General features: G+C 49.3%; 1 long non-coding RNA gene across 1 annotated transcript; it reads left to right on the top strand.

Annotated features, from left to right (window-relative positions):
• The first annotated feature begins 11,170 nt into the window (after positions 1-11,170).
• LOC140408959 (uncharacterized) lies at positions 11,171-23,562 on the top strand. Its single transcript, XR_011940252.1, has 2 exons — positions 11,171-11,234; positions 22,748-23,562. It is a non-coding gene; the product is annotated as an uncharacterized lncRNA (long non-coding RNA).
• Positions 23,563-24,278: the final 716 nt, after the last annotated feature.

Here is a 24,278-nt window from a genome sequence, read left to right as displayed (position 1 = left end):
CCTGGAGCTGTGAAGCAATTGTGCTATCCACAAGGCTACCGTGCTGCCCTGTGAGGCACTGGATATTCAGATGGTTGGTAAAGGGATCTCCTGCCGCAGGGATCTCTCAGGGATTATGGGATGGCCACCTGAGGAACAACTGTTAAGGCCTGGTGGGGTGTTACTCTGTGTGTGTGTGTGCTGTCTGCAGTCAGCACAGGGCAACGGGATATTGGACCGGATGCTTTTCGAACACAAATCGCAGCAGCCGGGGGATTTAAACAAAAAGCAGTCAAGTAAGTCTTTGATTTTACCATTCACATCCTTGCTTTCAAATCACTTCAGGGCTCCATCCCTCCCCATCTCCATAATCTCACCCAGGCCCACTATCTTCTGGGATAGCAGCGTTCCTCCAATTCTAGCTTTTCTTTACCCTTTCATGAGAAATTGGGGATGTGGGCCTCACTGGCTGGGCCAGCATGAATGAAATGAAATGAAAATCGCTTATTGTCACAAGTAGGCTTCAAATGAAGTTACTGTGAAAAGCCCCTAGTCGCAACATTCCGGCGCCTGTTCGTGGAGGCTGGTACAGGAATTGAACCGTGCTACTGGCCTGCCTTGGTCTGCTTTCAAAGCCAGCAATTTAGCCCTGTGCTAAACAGCATTTATTGTTCTATGGTCTAATTGCCCTTGAACTGAGTGTCTTGCTTGGCTGTTTCAGAGGGGCAGTTAAGAGTCAACCAGAGTTAGGGGAGGCAGTGGCGTAGTGGTATTGTCACTGGACTAGTAATCCAGAGACAGGGGCTAATGGACCCAGGTTCGAATCCTGCCAGGGCAGTTGGTGGAATTTGAATTCAATAAAAATCTGGAATTAAAAGTCTAATGACGACCATGAAACCATTGCTGATTGTCGTAAAACGCCATCTGGTTCACTAATGTCCTTTAGGGAAGGAAATCTGCCGACCTTACCTGGTCTGGCCTCCATGTCGCTCCAGACCCACAACAATGTGGTTGACTCTTAAATGCCCTCAGGGATGGGCAATGAATGCTGGCCCAGCCAGCGACGCCCACATCCCATGGACGAATAAAGAAAAAAAAACCATTGCTGTGGATCTGGAGTCACATGTAGGCCAGACCAGGTAAGACCGGCAGATTTCCTTCACTAAAGGGGAATTTCTGAACCAGATGGGCTTTGCGGCCATCAATTGATGGTCACTTTTAATTTCAGACTTTTATTGAATTCAAATTTCACGATCTGCAATGTTGGGATTCGAATCCAGGTCCCCCGAGCATAGAACATAGAACATTACAGCGCAGTACAGGCCCTCGATGTTGCGCCAACCTGAGAAACCACTCTAAAGCCCATCTATCGTCCATATGTCTATCCAATGACCATTTGAATGCCCTTAGTGTTGGCGAGTCCACTACGTTGCAGGCAGGGCATTCCACGCCCTTACTACTCTCTGAGTAAAGACCCTTTGGATTACTAGCCCAGTGACAATACCACTATGCCACCACCTTCCCTGTCTTCAGCACCCCTCTGCTCTGCCAATTTGTGGCCATGCCATCAGCTGCCTGGACTCTGAGCTCTGGAACTCTTTCATTAAACCTTTCTGTCTTGCCATTTCTCTCTTTTCCTTAAAGTCCACCTCTTTGACCAAATATCTGTTTGTTTACCCCGAATGTCTCCTTATGTGGCTCAATGTCAAACTTCGCTACCGACTGCTCCAGGTACATTTTAATATGTTAAAGACACTATGTAAATACAAGTTATTGCTGTTGCTACGTCTGTTAGCGGACCAAGTTTAGACAGACTGGAAGCCTAGCGAGTCCAAAATTTTAGTAAATGATACAATAGACCAGCTTTGATCCTGTTGAAGTAAAAATGGTCACTGACGCTACTGTGGAAGGTTTGTGAAGTTTTGAATGACTGCGGTGGGTAAGAGTTCCAGGGAGCCTGTTTGGGTGGGAGACAATACGAGAACCTCTCAGTGTGCGCCCTCCATAGCAACCACTCTAGTGCCACTATGAGAGGTGGAATTACTACTTTAAAATGTATGAGGTGTGTTGGTCAAGCAGAAACTACTGGTTTCACCAAATGCTACTATGATTTGAAAAGTGGTTAAACACTTTTTGGCTAAACATATGAATTAATCAAGGGCCCCATGTATTCCAGATGGCACCTGCCACTCCATCAGACCTCCATTGGGCATGGAAGGGCAGAGCAGTCTGACTTACTAGTTGCTTCTTTATTGTTTTGCCACTGCATGAACAATCAATTTCTCTGAGATAGAATGTCACTGGGATAGGCCAACGCATGGGTCTCACTTGCTGCCATTGGACAGCACGTTCATTCTGGCATGTTTGCCATAGGCCGTGAGCTGGGCTGAATGGGCGCCTGTTCCAGGTTGAGCCTAGCATCCCGCTAGCCCCACTTCCAAATGTAATGGCACCATCTTGGAAGAGCAGCAGCCCACTATTGTGGCCGCTGCCACCCAAATTCCACACATTCTTCAGCCAGCACAAAGCCTCTCCCCTCGGAAACACCTTTCGGAAGTCACAGGCACGCCGCTGCTCATTTCCTATCTGGCTTCCAGGAGGTCATATGGTCCTCTTAACAACGATCATCTTGGGGGAGCCACTCGCACTTTGGCCTCAGTATGCTCTTAAAGCCCATAAGCGGGATTGGCTAGTCAGATTACCAACCCTGGAGTGTCCTATACTGAAGGTTGCCTCAAGAACATAGCTTGCAGAGTCATTACAATCCTAGTCAGGAAGCCTTTCCAAATGACAGCTTTCCCAGAGTCATTAGAGCACAGAAGGAGGACGTTCAGCCCAACAAGTCCATACTATTATCTCTCAGGCTCAGATATAACGTTACTTAACTTATTTATCATTTATGGACTCAAACTGGCAGCAGGCAAGGAACTTTTTAATTCATTAACATTTTGAAGTGGTATCTGGATTATCATATTTGGGATCTTTGGCAATTGCTCGAGTTAAGTGCTTTGTTTGGTGGGGTAACGCAAATAAACTTCATTTCTAAGGCCATTACGTTATCGTAGATTATATTTACGAGGCACTTTAGTTTGGTTTCCCACACTTCCCCTGTCCTCTCCATCAGCAAGCAGCTCCACCAGCTGTTGGAAAACAGACTCTGCACAACCTGCTCAAGTTGTGACTCTGGTGACTCTGCTGACCGCTGCTGCCTCCTGAGGTCATGTTTCTACATTGCACCCTGTGCTCCTGCTGCCCTTTTGGCCTTAACCCTTCAACATTTCAGAATGAACATGAAAAGAAGAAAAATTGTGCAGCTTTAAAAAGAAAGTGGCATTCAAATTATTCCTCTTTATATTCAGGGCTATCACCCGTCTTGCTTTTGACAGGTTTTTGACAGCACTGTTGCCAGTCTTGTCTGAAATGAAACCAGGAATGTCATGTTTGTTCATTTGCATTCTTTCCATCAAGTTCCACGCTTTGGGATACAGAGGGCAATTATCCTGGCGCCCATTGATACAGAAGCAGCAAGTGAGCAATGCACAATAATAACATGGTACCTAACTTAATATTGGGCATCAGGATTTCATCTTGGGCTTTATTTGCAAGTCCCGAGCATGGCAGGGGTGGGGCCTCACACAGGGTGAAGAGAAAAAGGACATGGAAAGAAAATGCGGGACCGGGAGCCTTCCGCAAGGCACTATTCATTGCGTTAAAGAGTGGGGGGCTGTTGGAGCTGAGTAGATAGGTCTTGTCTCTCAGCCCAAAGGTTCTGGGTGCAGTTACAGGGATAGAGCGGGGCAGTGGGCTTGGGTAGGTGCTCTATTAAGAAGGTCAGTGCAGAATTCTATGGGTCTACTATATGAAAGAAGCTTAGTGCGAATTCCTGGTAAATAGTTATAACTCAAATCAGCATTATGTAAACAGATTATTTGCTCAGCACCGCGTTGCGGTTTGGGGAGTTTGCTACATGCAAATTGATTACCATGGTTTCCTACATTTAAAAAGGATTCCATTGGTTGTACAGCGCTTTGAGATCTCCAATGACCTAAATATTGATCAATAATTGCAAATCTTCCTCTTTGTTTTCATGGGATCCTCACAAGACCCTTTGATGAAATGGGGAGCCCTTATCCTGGGGGACCATTTGGTAAGGTGGAGGCACATTGTCAAGCACTCTGGGAACCTCTTTCTGCCGGTCAGTCAGAATGACTGAGATTAGTGTCGAAGCAGAGAGGGAAAAGCAGCAGAGACCATAGCAAGAAAGATGGGAGGCAAGCCAGAGGCTTAAAGGGAGAAGGCAACTGGAACGACTATCGGGAAGGTAGGGACAGGGTAAATATGTGCTTAAATCGACAACCGATAGACAAGTGATCGGGCAGGATAAGCAAGCTTAGCTGGATAGTCACCCAGAAAATGTTATTCAGATTAAAACATAGTCTATCTCCTTGGTAAAAACAATCACTCTCTCTGACCCTCCCAGCTCGTCCCTGTGACCCCACAGGTATACCCTCTGACCACCTCTCAACAACCCCTGACTTGACTAGCCCCCAACCACCTGACTACACCCCCTGATCCCCCGACTCGACTGCCCCCCCACCATATTACCTACCGAATATGCGATGACCACCCAAAACCCCAACTATCCCACCATACCTGACTACCCCTCTGACCATGCTAACCCTCACCACTTGACTGACCTTAGACCTGACCAGCTCCCAACACATCTACCCCTTACGACCCAACCTGACCACCCCTTGACCAACTACCCACTTACCTACCGAAGCACCTACCACTTCATCCACCTGCCAACTAACCGAACTGCCACCCTAACTACCTGTCACCGTACCCACCTGCAACCGGACCCACCTGCCACCCTACCCACCTGCCACCCTAACTACCAGTCACTGTACCCACCTACAACCTTACCCACCTGACACCCTATCCACCTGCCACCCTAACTACCGCAATCCTACCAACCTGCCACCTCACCCACCAATGGCGCCACCAATCTGCCAGCTCACCCACCTGATGCCCTACCCTACCACCTCCCACCCTACCACCTCACCCACCCTATCCATCTTACCACCTCACCCACCCTACCACTTCACCCATCCCCTACCCATTCACTCATCCTCATTCACTACCATTCACACTGCACTGTTAAATTTACCAAATAGCAGCTTGTGCTGTAATAATTGGGCATCTGCTCTGAACCCCTGGTTCAACCATGATCCGATGGAGTTCTCCGATGGGCACTGTGCTCGGCATTTCCGGGAACGGCAGATTTGCCGAGAAAAGCAGATCAGCATTAAGTTCGAGCAGATCAACCGCTGTGATTGGCTCATTCACTGGTTAACTCAGAGATCGGGATCACCCCAGGCGTGGGTACATCGGTCACTGGTGTTTCCAATCTCCTAACTTTGCTACCTTGAATGAAGCTGAAGAGGGCAATCAAACCCTCTCTGCTCTCTAAGTGCTCTTATAGTGCAAGAATGCCAGCTGTGTATCCTGTACGAGCCTTTTGATGTTGCTTCTTACGGGGCGGCACGGTAGCACAGTAGTTAGCACTGTTGCTTCACAGCGCCTGGGACCCGGGTTCGATTCCCGGCTTGGGTCACTGTCTGTGCGGAGTCTGCACGTTCTCCCCGAGTCTGCGTGGGTTTCTTCTGGGTGCTCCGGTTTCCTCCCACAATCCAAAGGTGTGCGGGTTAGGTGGATTGAACATTCTGAATTCTCCCTCTGTGTTGCCAAACAGGCGGCGGAGTGTGGCGACTGGGGGCATTTCACAGTAACTTCATTCCCGTGTTAATGTAAACCTACTTGTGACAATAATAAAGATTATTATTATTAACTATCAGGAGTTGAATGGAGTCTGGATATCGGCAAGAGGCAGGGAGGAAACCATCACTTTGGTGCAAATAACGAGTTTGACGTAAATGGCATTAAATCAGCAGCAGCAGGGCTAGCACATCAATCCATCGTTGGTGAACAATTGCTCGGTGTGTACTAAGTGTATGTAAATTGCTGACTTGTGTGGACTCTAGAGACTCCAATGGTTGGAGCTTAGCAGCTGGAAAGAAGAGATGTTCGAACCCCGCTGATGTTCAATGCGAGGACTTCCCAAATGTCACAAGGGAAAGCTAGAACCTAGCCAGTTCTTAACAGTTTCTTTTTTGCAATTTGGAAAAACTGTGAGAAAAGAGATGAAACTCGGTGAAGATAGGGCTCCGTCTTGTTGTAAATTCTTCAAATAACAAAATGTTTATTAAACTTTAAAACGCAGAAGGAAGGCAACAGTAGAGAACATTTACAATTAACTACAACAATGGTTACCCAGACAATGGGCGCTATTCTCTGGCCTCGTTGCACATGAGCGAGGGCGTGACGAGACCGGTGAATAGCGGGAGAGGCCAAAAGCGAAAACCGCGCTGAGCGCCAAACTGTTTGTGATGCAACCGGCCCACTCCCGTAGGCAAAATCGGGATCCCGCCGTGGCATGGAGAGAAACCAATAATCACCACTTAAGCCCCATTTCCATACAATTAACGGGAGCCGCCCCACATCCAACGGCCTCCTGTCATTCATCGGCCTCCCCAGCAAGTGGTCACACTGGCGCCAATTAGTACTCCTTTTGAAAAATATGACCTTCGGGGAAGGGCTTCTGCGGGGAGCCGAGGAGGTGAGTAGCCATCTTTTTTCACAGTCAAAGTGACCGGGGGCGCTGGGATTGCTCGGTGGGGCATGGAGTTCCTCGGCTGAGGGTGGACCCTCCCCTAGGGAGGCACCCTCCGCTGCGGTGCGCCACCATGGGAGGGTGGGGGGTCTGCTGGGGGTGGAACCACGCACAACTCCGCCATGCCAACCCCTGGATTGTGTGTACCCGTTCCAGGGGTATCCCTTGTCCCTGTCCGTGTGCCCCACAGCCCACCCATAACACCCACCGACTGCTGAGGCCTCTCGCCGTGCGCCTGAAGGCAAATTGGCAATCGTAGTTAAGTGAGCACTGCGCACATCCCGAATGGATTCCTGTGGGTGGACGGGCCATGTAGCATGTGGGAATCATTGCCTAGCATCCCAATCAGACCACGATGTCTGGACACTGTGCCTGAGCACTGCGGGAGGCCACACCACAGACACAGCAGCCAACATCTGAACACCCAGGGGCTGGGATATAGCCCTGGAAACATTCCCAAGGCCAGAGGGTGGGTGAGCACAACCGGGCAGGCACCAGCGCATGGTCCAGGTAATGGTACATGCGGGTGTCAAGGGTACAGCGTCTGGGGTCTGTTAAAGGGGGGCCTGCATGGGCAGGATGTCCCAGGTGTGGGGGAGGGGGGGAGATTAATGAGGGGAACCGAGGGTCCCGGGGTGGGAGCGCTGCGTTTGCCAGTCTAACCCCCTCTCCCAATTCCTTACAGATATTGAACGGTATGGACGGTATTTTGAACCCCGCAGAACAGGCCCTAGTGGTGCTGCTGGTAGGCCGGGTGGCCAGACGCCTGAGACGGTGGCAGCAGCAGCGTCTGTAGAGGCTCGAGGCAGAGACCCGCGTGCCGGACGCCGCTCCACACCCTGAGGACCCGGCCACCCATCAGGCCTGGGTGAGACCCAGAATGGGAGGCCCATGACGGCCCTGGGTGTACACAGGCATTGCTGGTCATTTGAACAGATTATGGACAGTGAGTGCCACATGAGGCTACGTCTCAACAAGGGGACGGTGTGGCGCCTGTGCCATGTCCATGCGGACTTGGCACCATGTGGAGGAGGCGGATACCCGCTCCCGGTACCCGTCATGGTCACCACAGCCCTGAACCTTTATGCCTCAGGATCATTCCAGGGCTCGAGCGGGGACCTGTGTGGCATCCCTCAGGTAACAGCCCACAGGTTCTTCTGACAGCTCAGGGATGCCCTGTTTGCCCGGGCAGAAAACTCGATAAACTTTGAATTGGAGCCAACCCAACAAGATGTCTGGACTGCAGGATTCTCCACCATCGCTGGGATGCCCCAGGTCCAGGGGCTGATAGGCTACATGCATGTTGCCTTGCACGCACCAGGCCAGCTGGGAGTTCCCTCCATTAACAGGAAGGGGTTCCACTCCCTGAACATCCAGTTTGTGTGTGACCACCACATGCAGATCATGCACATGTGTGCACGCTTCAGAGGGAGTGTACACGACAGCTACATCCTGGGGCAGTCAGGCATCGTCAGCCTCTTCAAGGACGACCCCAGGATGGCCACTGGCTCTTGGGGGATGAGGGGTACCCACTGAGGGCTGGCTAATGACGTCGGTTCGGAGGCCGGAGACCGAAGTGGAGACCCGATACAATGAGGCCCATGCAGCCACGCGGGCTGTGATTGAGCGGTGCATCGGACTCCTCAAGATGCGGTTCCGACGCCTAGACCGTTCCGGTGGTGCCCTGCTGTACACCCCCCTGAGGGTCGCCTGCTTTGTGGTGGTCTACTGTGTCCTCCACAACCTGGCACAGCAGCGGGGCGGCATTGTGGAGGTGGGAGGATGAGGATCATGAGACCACCTCCAAGAAGGAGGAGGAGGATGAGGACGAGGATGAGGACGAAGATAATGAGGAAGCGCTGGACCAGCAGGGGCTGGAGAACGATCCTGGGGATGAACTGAGGGACTAGCCGGAGGCTGCAGGACAGGCGGCAGTGGCGAAGGTCTGTCAAGCCCAGAGGGTCTGGGAGGCTCTCGAAGTCGGCCGCTTCACACAAGTTGTGGCCTGGTTCCGTGCCGCCACCCCCCCCCCCCCCCCCCCCCCCCCGGCCACCCCCGCCCAACATCCACCCTCCCAGGGTCTGGGTTACATCAATCCAGGCTGTTGGGAATGTGTCGGCACTGTCACCGGGTCACTGTCAAGGGCAGGGGGGGGGGGATGATTATGACCCGCAGAGAGCTGGGCAATGCCATAGTCTGACCCTTGCCTGTCTGCTGAGTTCGTGCTCACACCCATCACCTGCACATGGTGTGGCGGGGTGAGGGGGGAGGTGGCATGTCTGGAGCGAGAGGCCAAGGGTTTGGAGGTCAACCTGCATTGTGGAAGAAAATGACAGAGGCATCATACTGGTTATGATGAAGGGGTTTTAATGTTTCACAGGTGTCCAACAATGCCCCACTCTCCCAATGGTGCCGCCCCACTCTCCCCTCCACCCACTCACCCCACCTCACCCTCTACCTACCGCCCCTCTCCTTCCTCCCTCAGTGATCCTCAACATGCTTGGCCTTCCTTGCTCTACCGCTGCGTCTCGGTGTGTCCCTTGGGTGCAGATCTGAGGTGGAAGCAGCCAGCTGCGTACCTCATCCCGTGGTCTTTGATGCCCCTGGCAGCTGTCCTCTGGGGGCTCTGGGGCCGGAGGACCCTGGCTCACTTGCCGGCGGCACATGCACAGCCGTGCCGCCCTGTCCCGTGTGCTGACGCCGTGCACCAGGCTGTCCACTGTGGTCGCCACCCTAGCAATGGCGGCGCCATCTCCTGCGCCCGTAGCCTCTGGGACTTGGCTATGGACCTGCTGGAGTGTCACTGACACCTCCCTCCGCATATCCCGGCTGCTCCCTAATGTCTCCATCAGCTCTGGGATAGCCTGGTCCATAGGCTCAACATCTGGCTGGGACCCAGCTGGGTCCTGGGATGCAACAGACCTCTGACTGCTGTCTTGCCTGGGCATTACTGCCTCCACCTGATGTGCATCAGCGACTGTGGTGCTCACCAGATTGTGCCCCAGGAGGTGAAGGAAGGGTTTGGGGGGGTTGTTGAAGGCAGAAGGGGTGAAGGGAGTGGGTGAAGGGAGGTTTGGGGGGGGCACTTGGAAGGTTGGGGAAGATGCTCACATAGAGGCGCAAAGGTCTCCGGGTGTCAACTCACCCGTGCTGCCCGGTATAGGTCATTGACCTTCTTCTGCCACTGGAAGCCAGTCCTCCTGATCACACTCCCCGAGCTGATGGCCGCTGCAACTTCGTCCCAGGCTGCTCCGGGGCCCTCAGGGAAACAGTTCACCCGCCCCCCCCCTGGCCTCGACCGCATCTGGGAGCATCCCCAGGTCCACGTCTCCAAACCTTGGGGCCATGGCTGTGAGCTGAGTGGGGTTGGCTGTTCAAGTGCTGTTTAAATGTTGATCGACCTTGATGGCGGGGGCTGGTGAGTGCACTCCCGGTGAATCGGCCGGCAAGTCTTCAGTCGCAGAGTAAAGCCCGTGGGGCCTTGTTAAGTGACCAATTGAAGTTGAATAGCGTTGCCAGCATCGCTGGGCCGTGCGCCGGGAAGCTCGCGACAGTTCCCGCTCACTACCACATCTGGAAATCGTTCCAGAGAATCACGCCAAGTATATTTGAATTGCACCCCCCTCCCCCCACCCATATAAACCTATCTACTTTGCTAAACTCCGGGGCTACACCTTCCCCAAAACAATATCCCATAGGTTTTAATGCAATGAGCCAAAGCCAGCAAATAATTACTACGCCAGACCTGTAGCTTGCTTGTGGAAACTTTTCTCCTCATTTAGTCTTCTCGGGTCTAACACAAATTTGTGTTAGCTTGACTCTGAGAGGACAGAAAACTCTGCTTGCAAACTGGGGGTGGCTATGATCTAGGCCACTAGACTGCTAGATTCTACTTTTCTTGACAAAGTATCGGCTTCACCCTACTACTGGTTTAATCTGCATCTCAGAAACCCCCACTGCAGCGACATGCCTATCTTCGCAATTCTTTACTTTCCATTTCATTCCAACTTCCTAACAGAGATCATTGACAACAGACAGAGGGCGTGCAGCAGGGACAACCAAAAAACTGATCTGCGAGCACTAGTGATTTCACTCAATCGTGTGGAGCTGAAATCATAACAGCCAAATGCAGCAACTCTGCCTGACTAAGTGAACCAAATGAATTTCGAAAGCACATGTTGGACTAGAGATGGTGCTTTACCTCATCGTAAATACTCACTGCACATGACAGGGGATTAAGGTCACAAGTGTAAATCACGGAGCTAAATATACTCTTGTCTCTGATGGTAGCAACTGAATTGCTGACGTGGAGCTGGAGAATTACACACTGACTGGAGTTTACCCAGCCCCTCTCAATCCTGTGCTTTTAAACGTCAAGAACCCGCGATGAACTCGAAAGAATCGAATCCATGCCTCGAATTGTTTGTTTGAAAGGCAAAGATACCAAGTCATCTCTTCCATATCAAAGACGTTTGCACGGATGTCTCATTTTTCCGAAGGAGTGATGACAAAGTTGTATTCTGTAAGTAAATCATTCATAATTCGATTTCAACATCCCCCTCAATATCAGTGAAAAACTATTCTGAATGATAAGTGTCTCATAAAAACATGCATCAAATAAAAAAGAAAAGGAAAGTCTTGCAATTCTATTGCTCTTTCTGCGGTATAAGTGTGTTCAGGGCTGAACGAATCCATGAGTGAGACTGGAGGAACACTGCTGACCATATGATGATGGAGGAGATACTTGACCAAGAGTTGAGAAGGAGATGGCCCATGGCTTAACTGAATAACACCTGTAGTCTTGCATATATGTTGGGGGTTGGTTCAGCTCAGTTGCTTGGACAGCTGGATCGTGATGCAGAGCGAGGCCAACAGCGCAGGTTCAATCCCCGTACCGGCTGACGTTATTCATGAACTTCTCAACTTTGCCCCTCGCCTGAGGTGTGCTGACCCTCAGGTTAGATCACCACCAGTCCCCCCTCAAAGGAGACAGCAGCCTATGGTCCTCTGGGACTATGGTGACTTCACTGTATATTTGTAAATAGTTGGACATAGTGGTTTCAATAAACCAGCTACTGTTCAGATATGTCTCTGTTACTGTTTCTTAGCCAGGAACAAGCAGCCTACATATAGTAGCAGCAGAGAAGGGCCTCAGAATCTTGAAAATCAACTTTTACAAAGTTTGCAATTCTGACCTGATAAGAAAAGGTGACAAAACCGACTTGAATAAGACCGTTGAAAATCACCAAATGAGCCCCAAGGAAGATGTGGAGGCCAAGAGACAGAGGGGAGAAAAATCAACCATTGTGTTTACTAAAATCACGTGGTGATCCGTGAAAAATCCCGATCCAGCAGCAGAATCAAAGAACCTGCCGATAATTGAAGAAGGAGGAGCAAACCATGAACAATCCCAAGTTAATGGCATAGCAATGGGCAGATTGCATTGTTAGTGAGTATAGGTTTCCATACACCCCACAGCCCGGGTCCCACGTTAACACCATTACACATGGTAGCAGTTTTCTTTTAAAATAGCTGCTTAAACAAGACTTCCCAATGGGGGAAAAGTAATTAATGGAACTTAATAGTAATTTCCAGTGATTGGTTTCAAAATTCTCCTAAGTTTAGAAACACTTACCAAAGAGGGTCACCAACTGCAGAGGTTATCCGTGAAATGCTGATAAACACAGGGGAAATCCATTACTGCAAGAACTTATAAAAAAACCCACCAAATCTCTTAAAAGATTAAAACAACTATGGATTCCAAATTCACCTTGCCCGACCAATTTGGGCACACGGAAGGGTCAGAGCAGGCATTGGAGCGGTCACTACTGTGGAAGAGATTTTTAAGATTCAGAACCAAAAGCGGATCAAATAATAAGCCAGACGCTGAATAAGTCAATACGTTGTTATACTCTATTGGGGCAATTGCTGATGATGTGATAGCAAAGCAAGGAATTACTGAAACACAGACAAATTCAAAGAAGTCGTTAAAGCCTTTGATAATTACTTTAATTTACAGAGTAACTAGATATTAGAAAGAGCCAAGTTTAACAAAAGGGTGCAGAAAGCTGGTGAACCTGTCAATACCTTTATCAATTACCTGTCTCAACTGGCTGAAGGTTGCAAATGTGGTGATCTGACAACTGAGCTGATATGAGATCACATCGTAGTTGTGGGTACCGACAACACCCTATCTGACCTGCTGCAAACCAAAGAAGGTTTAACTTTGGAGATGATAAGACAGAGAGCCAGAGGTTTGTCAATAAGTTAGAGCCATACGAAGAGAGGAAGACAAATCATGGGCGACATTCTCCGACCCCCCGCCGGGTCGGAGAATCGCCGGGGGCTGGCATGAATCCCGCCCCTGCCGGTTGCCGAAGTCTCCGGCACCGGATATTCGGTGGGGGCGGGAATCGCGCCGCGCCGGTTGATGGGCCCCCCCGCTCTATTCTCCGGCCCGGATGGGCCGAAGTCCCGCCGATAAATTGCCTGTCCCGCCGGCGTAAATGAAATCACCTACCTTACCGGCGGGACAAGGCGGCGTGGGCGGGCTCCGGTGTCCTGGGGGAGCGCGGGGCGATCCGGCCCCGGGGGGTGCCCCCACGGTGGCCTGGCCCGCGATCGGGGCCCACCGATCCGCGGGCGGGCCTGTGCCGTGGGGGCACTCTTTCCCTTCCGCCTCCGCTATGGTCTCCACCAAGCGACTCCCTCCACTGCGCATGCGTGGGAAACTGTCAGTGGCCGCTGACGCTCCCGCGCATGCGCCGCCCGGAGATGTCATTTCTGCGCCAGCTGGCGGGGCAACAAAGGCCGTTTCCGCCAGCTGGCGGGGCGGAAGTTCCTCCGGCGTCGGCCTAGCCCCTCAATGTTGGGGCTCGGCCCCCAAAGATGCGGAGCGATGCCCGTCTGATTTGGCGCCGTTTTGGGCGCCAGTCGGCGGACATCGCGCCGTTTCTGGAGAATTTCGCCCCATGTCTCAGAACACCCCCAGTGACAATACAGCTTATTAAACAAAAGACACTCCAGGGAATAAGGCACTTTATGGGACAAAAGTTCAAGATGCCATTAAACCAGGCCAGCGCTGTGGTGCCAAAAAGCCCATAGACGCTGATAGCATCCTATAAGCACTGCAGAATGCTTTCATTGTAGAAGGTTTGGACACTTTGGAAAGATGTGCAGAACTAAAATAATAATAATAATCTTTATTAATGTCACAAGTAGGCTTACATTAACACTGCAATGAAGTTACTGTGAAAAGCCCCGAGTCGCCACATTCCGGCGCCTGTTCGGGTACACAGAGGGAGAATTCAGAATGTCCAATTCACAAGCCCATCTTTTGGGACTTGTGGGAGGAAACCGGAGCACCCGGAGGAAATCCAAGTAGACACGGGGAGAATGTGCAGACTCCGCACAGACAGTGACCCAAGTCTGCACGTTCTCTCCATGTCTGTGTGGATTTCCGTCGGGTGCTCCGGTTTAGAACATAAGAACATAAGAACTAGGAACAGGAGTAGGCCATCTGGCCCCTCGAGCCTGCTCCACCATTCAATGAGATCATGGCTGATCTTTGTGGACTCTGCTCCACTCTCCGGCCCGTACACCATATCCCCGAATCCCTTTATTCTTTAGAAAGGCATCTATCGTTTTCTTAAAAATGTTTAAAGAAGGAGCCTCAACTGCTTCACTGGGCAAGGAATTCCAGAGATTCACAACCCTTTGGGTGAAGCAGTTCCTCCTACACTCCGTCCTAAATCTACCTCCCCTTATTTTGAGGCTTGTTCTGCTTTCCCCGACCAGTGGAAACAACCTGCCCGCATCTATCCTATCTATTCCCTTCATAATTTTAGATGTCTCAATAAGATCCCCCCGCATCCTTCTAAACTCCAATGAGTACAGTCCCAGTCTACTCAACCTCTCGTCATAATCTAATCCCCTCAACTCTGGGATCAACCTAGTGAATCTCCTCTGCACTCCCTCCAGTGCCAATATGTCCTTTCTCAGGTAAGGAGACCAAAACTGAACACAATACTCCAGATGCGGCCTCACCAACACCCTATACAATTGCAGCATAACCTCACTAGTCTTGAACTCCATCCCTCTAGCAATGAAAGACAAAACTCGATTAGCCTTCTTAATCATCTGTTGCACCTGCACACCACAGTCCTCCCACAGTCCAAAGATGTGCAGGTTAGGTGGATTGGCCTTGATAAATTACCCTTAGTGTCCAAAAAGGTTAGGTTAGGTGGGGTTACTGGGCTATGGGGATGGGGTGGAGGCGTGGGCTTAAGTGGGGTGCTCTTTCCAAGGGCCGGTGCAGACTCGATGGGCCGAATAGCCTCCTTCTGCACTGTAAATTATATGATTCTATGGAATGAGAGAATCTTTGCAGAGAAGGCCATTAATGAAGTAGAGAAATCTCGGCCAGATGTGGAACAACAATGTTTCCCAAACAAGATCAACGATTTAAGATACACTTTCTGGACACTTTGTGTCAATGGACTTCATTTCAAATTGGATACAGGAGCAAGTGTAACAACCTTGGTTGATAATGAACGGTGGCTAGCAAACCTATGGCTGAGTACAATTGAAACCCAGTTGTATGGCCCAGGAGAGATCAAATAACAAATCAGAGGCATGTTAGAAGCAACACTCTAATACAGGAACAAACAGATACTGGAAACATTACATTATTCACCATTAGAAATTTTCTTTTCTGAGCCAAAACACCTGTGCTGACCACAACCTCGTTGAGATAGTGCTGATATCAGATTGGAGCCCCTCAAACTGTCAAAATGCACGAATGATCTAGATTGGGTCTTTAGTGCTGGTTTTTCAAAACACTTCACAGAAGCAGATAGTCATCCCTTTTCAAGTCAATATCCAGCTGACAGAGAATGAACTTGTCCTTACTCAAATGGTAACAAACCAATTGGGCCAATGTGTACCTGAGAGCGACTCTGATTCTTCATCACTGTGAGTTTGGTGAGCTAGTGGAAGATGAAACTCAAGTGATGGAAGACATTGATACAGTATCACATTTAGCTGACAGGGGTGACACCTTCGTAAGTGCATCCACACCTGTCCACGCACCAAAAGTGATTGTCCAGGTTGCGAACAGTCAAAACCGTCCAGAACTTCAGACAGAACGGAATTGTTGGAAGACACTGACTTTACTGCTACACCAGGGTAATTGGAGTTTGAGGGAAAACAAGGTATTGATCAAATGCTTCCCTCACAGCTTTATGGCCTGTCTACACAATTGTTTCCAGAAGCAGTAATCCAGGATTACCCAAAACGTCACGAGCCAGAGACTACAAGGAGTCGTCACTCCAGAAGTAAAGAAAAGTAGATAAAACTGTCAAATGGAACCAGGGTCAACTTAACAGACAAGGATGGGGAACACGGAGAGAGATAAACCCACATGCTCCAGTCTTGGGAGAGAAACATCGAATTAAGAGATGTATAAAAGCAAAGGGAGGGAAAAGAGGGTCAGGTCAAGATCCAGATAAGAGAACCTTCCATTATACATTTGGGTAAACCATAAGACCATAAGACATAGGAGCAGAATTAGGCCATGCGTCTTTTTTTAATTTATGCATGGAACTTGGGCGTCAAAGGCTATGCCCACATTTATTGCCCATCCCTAGTTGCCCTTGAGGGGGCAGTTCAGAGTCAACCACATTGCTATGGGTCTGGAGTCACATGTAGGCCAGACCGGGTAAAGACGGCAGATTTTGTTCCCTAAAGAACATTAGTCACAGCCCATCAAGGCTGCTCCGCCATTCAAAGAACAAAGAAATGTACAGCACAGGAACAGGCCCTTCGGCCCTCCAAGCCCGTGCCGACCATGCTGCCCGACTAAACTACAATCTTCTACACTTCCTGGGTCCGTATCCCTCTATTCCCATCTTATTCATGTATTTGTCAAGTTGCACCTTAAATGTCACTATCGTCCCTGCTTCCACCACCTCCTCCGGCAGCGAGTTCCAGGCACCCACTACCCTCTGTGTAAAAAAACTTGCCTCGTACATCTACTCTAAACCTTGCCCCTCGCACCTTAAACCTATGCCCCCTAGTAATTGACCCCTCTACCCTGGGGAAAAGCCTCTGACTATCCACTCTGTCTATGCCCCTCATAATTTTGTAGACCTCTATCAGGTCGCCCCTCAACCTCCGTCGTTCAAGTGAGAACAAACAGAGTTTAATCAACCGCTCCTCATAGTTAATGTCCTCCATACCAGGCAACATTCTGGTAAATCTCTTCTGCACCCTCTCTAAAGCCTCCACATCCTTCTGGTAGTGTGGCGACCAGAATTGAACACTATACTCCAAGTGTGGCCTAACTAAGGTTCTACACAGCTGCAACATGACTTGCCAATTCTTATACTCAATGCCCCGGCCAATGAAGGCAAGCATGCCGTACGCCTTCTTGACTACCTTCTACACCTGTGTTGCCCCTTTCAGTGACCTGTGGACAAGTACACCTAGATCTCTCTGACTTTCAATACTCTTGAGGGTTCTACCATTCACTGTATATTCCCTACCTGCATTAGACCTTCCAAAATGCATTACCTCACATTTGTCCGGATTAAACACCATCTGCCATCTCTCCGCCCAAGTCTCCAAACAATCTAAATCCTGCTGTATCCTCTGACAGTCCTCATTGCTATCCGCAATTCCACCAACCTTTGTGTCGTCTGCAAACTTACTAATCAGACCAGTTACATTTTCCTCCAAATCATTTATATATACTACAAACAGCAAAGGTCCCAGCACTGATCCCTGCGGAACACCACTAGTCACAGCCCTCCAATTAGAAAAGCATCCTTCCATTGCTACTCTCTGCCTTCTATGACCTAGCCAGTTCTGTGTCCACCTTGCCAGCTCACCCCTGATCCCGTGTGACTTCACCTTTTGTACTAGTCTACCATGAGGGACTTTGTCAAAGGCTTTACTGAAGTCCATATAGACAACATCCACTGCCCTACCTGCATCAATCATCTTTGTGACCTCTTCGGAAAACTCTATCAAGTTAGTGAGACATGACCTCCCCTTCACAAAGCCACGCTGCCTCTCACTAATACATCCATTTGTTATCCAAATGGGAGTAGATCCTGTCTCGAAGAATTCTCGCCAGTAATTTCCCTACCACTGACGTAAGACTCACCGGCCTGTGGTTCCCTGGATTATCCTTGCTACCCTTCTTAAACAGAGGAACAACATTGGCTATTCTCCAGTCCTCCAGGACATCACCTGAAGAAAGTGAGGATCCAAAGATTTCTGTCAAGGCCTCAGCAATTTCCTCTCTTGCCTCCTTCAGTATTCTGGGGTAGATCCCATCAGGCCCTGGGGACTTATCTACCTTAATATTTTTCAAGACGCCCAACACCTCGTCTTTTTGGATCACAATGTGACCCAGGCTATCTACACACCCTTCTCCAGACTCAACATCCACCAATTCCTTCTCTTTGGTGAATACTGGTGCAAAGTATTCATTTAGTACCTCACCCATTTCCTCTGGCTCCACACATAGATTCCCTTGCCTATCCTTCAGTGGGCCAACCCTTTCCCTGGCCACCCTCTAGTCTCTCATACCAGTGCAAACATCCTCTCCACGTTCACCAGATGTCGAGAGTCAAACGGACGATGCACCAGGTGTTGCAATTCTTACCAAAACCAACCAAGTCAAAGAACAGAGGTCATTAGGGACCTTCAAGCAGCTATTGGATAGGTACATGGATTACGGTAAAATGATATAGTGTAGATTTATTTGTTCTTAAGGGCATCACGGTAGCATTGTGGATAGCACAATTGCTTCACAGCTCCAGGGTCCCAGGTTCGATTCTGGCTTGGGTCACTGTCTGTGCGGAGTCTGCACGTCCTCCCCGTGTCTGCGTGGGTTTCCTCCGGGTGCTCCGGTTTCCTCCCACAGTCCAAAGATGTGCAGGGTAGGTGGATTGGCCATGATACATTGCCCTTAGTGTCCAAAATTGCCCTTGGTGTTGGGTGGAGGTGTTGAGTTTGGGTGGGGTGCTCTTTCCAAGAGCCGGTGCAGACTCAGGGGGCCGAATGGCCTTCTTCTGCACTGTAAATTCAATGATAATCTATGATTAATCTAGGACAAAGGTTCGGCACAACATCGTGGGCCGAAGGGCCTGTTCTGTGCTGTATTTTCTATGTTCTATGTTCAAAGGGAGACTGCTGATCTCCCAAGTCTGACAAGGTCATTACCAGGGAGAGTCGTGAAACCTCCTGACCAATTAACCTATGAAGTCAGAGACTTGGCGGGGAGAAGGGGTTAATGTGTAAATATAAATGTAAAATATATTTGGACAAAGACTTGGGTGGGGGGGGGATGTAGAATTAGGAGTTCAGGGTTAATGTACGGCACTGGGGAAATAGTACCACCCACATGACGATGTAGGAGACACTTGACCAAGAGTCAAAAGGCAGAAAGCTCACGGCTCAGACTAAGTATGACATGTAGTCTGTAAATAGTTATGTTCCTCCAAAAACACAGTTAATCTCCAGACATATCTATGTCTCTGCAATTGTTTTTTAGCCAATAACAACTAACATCCAACACTTGCCACAACCACCAGAGGCTTCAAAGCTCTTCACAGCCAATGACTTACTTTTGAAGTGTGGTCACTGTTGTAATGCAGGAAAGAAGTGACGGACTAATTTCAGTTCACAGTTTTTTCTTAGAAAGAGCTCATACTTATTCCAACTTTTCACAACTTTAAGACTTCTGGCAACGTTTCGAATAGCTGTAATGAATCTTGTAATGTAGGAAACACAGCCAATTTTTCACAATCAGACAAATGAACAGTACTCATTTTTTTCAGGAAGTATATATATATTTGGCCTGGATACCAAAACAACTGCTTTGCTCTTCTTTGAATGCTGCAACAGAATCTTTAAAGTCTGCCTGGGAGGATAAGTCGGGCCTCAGTTTAATTCTCAATTGAACGACAGCACTGCCAACATTGCAGCACTCCCTCAGTACTGCACCAGAGTGTGAGCTCTAATGGTGCTGCTCAAAATTCTGCCCTGAACCTTGGACCCACAATTTTCACAAGTAGCTGAGGCTTAGTGGTACCAATTTAACACCTATACAGATTAATCTTGCAGATGCAATCAAAGTTAGTTGGGCTGTGTCTCAAGTGTAACATCCGTGGAGCGAAGCATATTGCTGGCAGCAATTTCACTTTGCGCCAGACCTCATTCCACATTGTCATGGAGTATTGCACATCAGCTGAATTCTTCTGTCACGGAATGAAAGACCATCATTTATACAGCACCTGTCATGATCTCAGGACATCTGAAAGCACATTACCACCAACAAAGTTCCATTTGGAAGGGTGGACACTGTTACAACCAATTGGTGCAGAGAAAGCAGGGTGATTAATGACCAGATAATCTGCCTTTAGTGAGGGAGGCATATTGACCAGGACCACAGGGGACCTCCTCTTCGAAATAGTGTCATGGTACCTTGCATAGCAATCCGAGTAAGCAGACAAAGTCTCAGTTTAATGCCTCATTAAAAAGACATAGAGCCATAATGGATTCCTTCACTGCCGCGCCCCCAGCCCCGAACCACCCCCCCCCCCCTCCCCCCGCCAACTTCCCACCCCATAAAATCCAAAACGGCAAGTACGTACTCGTTTTAGTTTTTGTCATCATTTGACAATAAGTTCACAATCAGCTGAACTGGGGATCCATGTGTTATGGGAGACATTTGCTGCATGTAATTTATCATAAAATTATCGTAGCACAGAAGAATGTAATTTGGCCCATTATGTTCTTGCTGGTTCCCTGAAAGAACAGCTTGGCTATTCCCATTCCACCACCGTGCAATTTGTTTCTCTTTAAGTACTTATTCAACTCCCTTTAGAAAGTCCCAGTGGCATCACACCTCCACCATACTGCCAGGCTGAGCCTTCCAGATCCAAATCACTCATTCCATAAACATACTTTTCCTCATGTCACCATTGGCTCACCTTAAATTGGTATCCTCTAATATTTGACCCTTCAGCCACTAAAATACGAGAATAATTGCTCCCCAGTGGAAGCATTCAGGCTCTCTGATCTCGGTAACTCAGGCTCTCTGATCTTTGTTGTCAACTTCACTGTGTTTGTTGACATAAGTCAGTGGTTTCAAAGGGGCCTGGATGATTGCCATTTATATTAGCTTAGCCAGACTTTTTCTTAAGTCTTAATGGGAGAAAGGTATAATGTATTACAATTTTTCAAAGTTTTCTTTTACATATACAACTTTGAAGTGTGATGTTCATTGGTTCGAGAAAGTGGATCAATGGGCATGGAAGTGCCAGTGCTTAGCGTAGGGGCATGAGGGGCCTGTTAGGATGGGTGGAAGGGCAGAGCTTAGCATAAGGGGATACAGGGAGTGGATTGGGGCATGAGGTGCCATGGGTGGGACATGGGATGTGTTTGGACGGTGAAACATGTGAGGGATGGGGGCTGGAGGGTCTTTGTATTTTGTTTTTACTGGAACAAGGTCTAACTGTGCTGTGGCAGGCCTTTTAAACAGCCCATTGAGTTTAAGGTTTGGTAAATTCCCAGGCAATCGGACGTGTAAATTTACAAGTTATTTTGCATTTTGAATACCTTTTCAAGGAGTAGTTTTCCACCCATGGTATTTGCATTTTAATGACATTCCAGAAGTGTGTTCAGAGATGAGGGCTGGGATTCTCTGCCCCTGTTTTCGGCAGGCAAGAAAGCCTGGATAATCCAACGGAAGTCCCCAAATAGCTTTTACGCTGCTTTCCCTGCCCAACATCAGCCTTTGTCGATAACCAGGAAAATCTCTTCCTGTATGTTGAAAGTTAGGAATATCATACATCTTTACTGGACACACCGGTTTTTTCTCCGTTGATTATCACTGCTCTCCCACTGGCAGCCTGCAGGAGGTCCTCCTTTAGATAATTCACGTAATCCAGGCGTGTGCCCGGATGTTATGATGATGGAGAACAAACCCTGGATTTATACACAGAAAGATTGAACTTTTAGAAAGACCTGGGGCGAAATTCTCCGACCCCCCACCGGGGGGTCTCTTTCCCTTCCACCATGGCGGAGGCGGAAGAGACTCCCTCCACTGTGCATGCGCGGGAATGCCGTGAGTGGCCGCTAACGCTCCCGCGCATGCGCCGCCCGGAGATGTCATTTCCGCGCCAGCTGGTGGGGCACCAAAGGCCTTTTCCGCCAGCTGGCGGGGCGGAAATTCGTCCGGCGCCGGCCTAGCCCCTCATTGTTGGGGCTCGGCCCCCAAAGATGCGGAGCATTACGCACCTTTGGGGCGGCGCGATGCCCGTCTGATTTGCGCCGTTTTGGGCGCCAGTCGGCAGAGATCGCGCCGTTTCCGGAGAATTTCGCCCCTGAGTTTTATATTTTAAAATAGACACGGACTCCAAAGATGGCTGAGAATGTACAGATAGCGCTTGACAGGAAGGCGACAGCGTGTTTTCCTGAAGAATAATGGAACCCCTCCCTGTGCATCCAGACAAGGGGCGGGATTCTCTGAACCCCCGCCGGTCGGGGGCCGTTGGCAGCGGCCCCTCGGTAATTCTCCGGGCTCCTTGGGGTCCGAGCGGCCGCCCATTTTTGGCCAGTCCCGCTGGCGTGGATTAACATGGTCCCACATGGTGGGAACTGGCAGGTATGGTGGCTGGGGTTGTCCTCGGGGGGGGGGATCCGACTCCGGGGGGCGTCCCCCACGGTGGCCTGGCCCGCGATCGTGACCACCGATCTACAGGTGGGCTTGTGACGTGGGGGCACTTCTTCCTTCCACGCCAGCTCCTGTAAGGCTCCGCCATGGCTGGTGTGGAGAAGACACCCCCCTAAGCATGCGCCAGAATACGCTGGTCGTAACACTTGGCTATTCTAAGTGGGAGACTGATCAGTCAATTATGATATAAGCTGATAAAGGTTAAAAACACAACATTTCTCCCGCTCTTTAGCTCTGAAGAAGAGCCATATCAACGCGAAACCTTAACTCTGTTTCTTTCTCCACAGATGCTGCCAACCCTGCAGACTTTTTCCAGCGTTTTCTGTTTTTATTACCATTTTAAGAGGACCAGTTTCACTGAGGCTGAACGTTCTTCCCAGACCAGTTCACGCCACAAATCCTTTGCGTGGCCCACACTTTCAATGTCGCATTGTGCTGAGAGCTGGAACCCGATCACTGCCCAGTATATTCAAGCAGAAGAGCTGGCATGAGTGGGAATTCTGGTAGCTGATGTAATCCCCCCCAGCCCGGCTTCCCTTTGATACATCAGGACGTTACAGAACTGCACCTCCAGCAGAAATGGCCGCAGCCATAGCTTTGGGGCAGAAGTGGGCCCTGTCACGTTTGCAGTCCTGCTTTCCCACTCCTCCAATTGCCCTCCCTGCCCTCCGCAATTCATCCCAGGACCTAGATGTGCCCCAGTTTCACACAAGGCGGCATATTTCTTACTCAAAAACTACAAACATGCAAGATAATGGTACATTCTACCTAGGGCACATAGAAAGGGTATCATATCAACAAGGTAATAACTCCATTCAAAGGAACAATGTTGCTGAAAGCAAAGATCAAGCAGTTCGCAGAGGTCGTCTGGAACTGAAGTTGGCTTTTAGGTGAACGTACGTGTCATTTTGAACCTGGCATCGGACTAGAGATTGGAAAAATTGGGAGTTGCCTGTGAGGGGGAAGACGCTGCATACATTTGGTGGTTAGCACTGGAGACAGATGTGGACAAGGAGAGCATTTATTAAAACAAGCAACTTGAGGAATTTGGTCTTTCAAACAGTGTTATTTCAACTGTAGAATAAACCTTTCAGAGAATGAATGTCTGGCACACACTCTTTTTTTTTTCTTGTTCCTGGGATCTGGGTGTCATTGCGGAAGCATTTGTTGCCCATCCCGAATAACTGAGTGTCTTGTTAGGCCTTTTCAGAGGGCAGTTTCTCAGAGGCACATGCAGGCCAGCTGGGTAAGGACGGCAGAAGTCGATTTCCTTCCCAAAAGGACATTAATGAACAGATGGGTTTTTAGGACAATGGTTTCATGATCATCGTTAGACTTTTAACTCCAGAGTTTACTGAATTCAAACTTCACCATCTTCCCTGGCGTGATTCGAACCCGGTTTCCCAGAACATTATCCTGGGTCTCGGGATTATAAATTCAGTGACAAAACCACTGTGACGACACCTCTCCCACTGCATCACATCGTATTTGCAATAAATATATCCAGACACTGCACGCTTCAGTAAGCAGAATATCAATGTATTGGCACGAGGAATTTCTGATTAAAAAAAGTTTGTTACAGTATGCAGCACGGCCATCAATACAACTTCAAAAATAAAAAGCATACTTCACTCTATATTAGCTGGTTCCTCCCACAGCAAGTGAAAACTAGGGTGCAGTAATGTCACTGCTCTAATAAGAGCATAAGACCGTAAGATATAGAAGCAGATTTAAGCCACTCAGCCCATCGAATCTGCTCCGCCATTCAATCATGGCTGATATTTTTCTCATCCCCATTCTCCCCACAACCCCAGATCC

Source organism: Scyliorhinus torazame, chromosome 1 (genome assembly GCF_047496885.1).
Source record: "Scyliorhinus torazame isolate Kashiwa2021f chromosome 1, sScyTor2.1, whole genome shotgun sequence".
NCBI classification, from domain to species: Eukaryota; Metazoa; Chordata; class Chondrichthyes; order Carcharhiniformes; family Scyliorhinidae; genus Scyliorhinus; species Scyliorhinus torazame.
The sequence above is the reverse complement of the archived record's forward strand: the minus strand, read 5'-3'. Positions and strand labels throughout refer to the sequence as shown.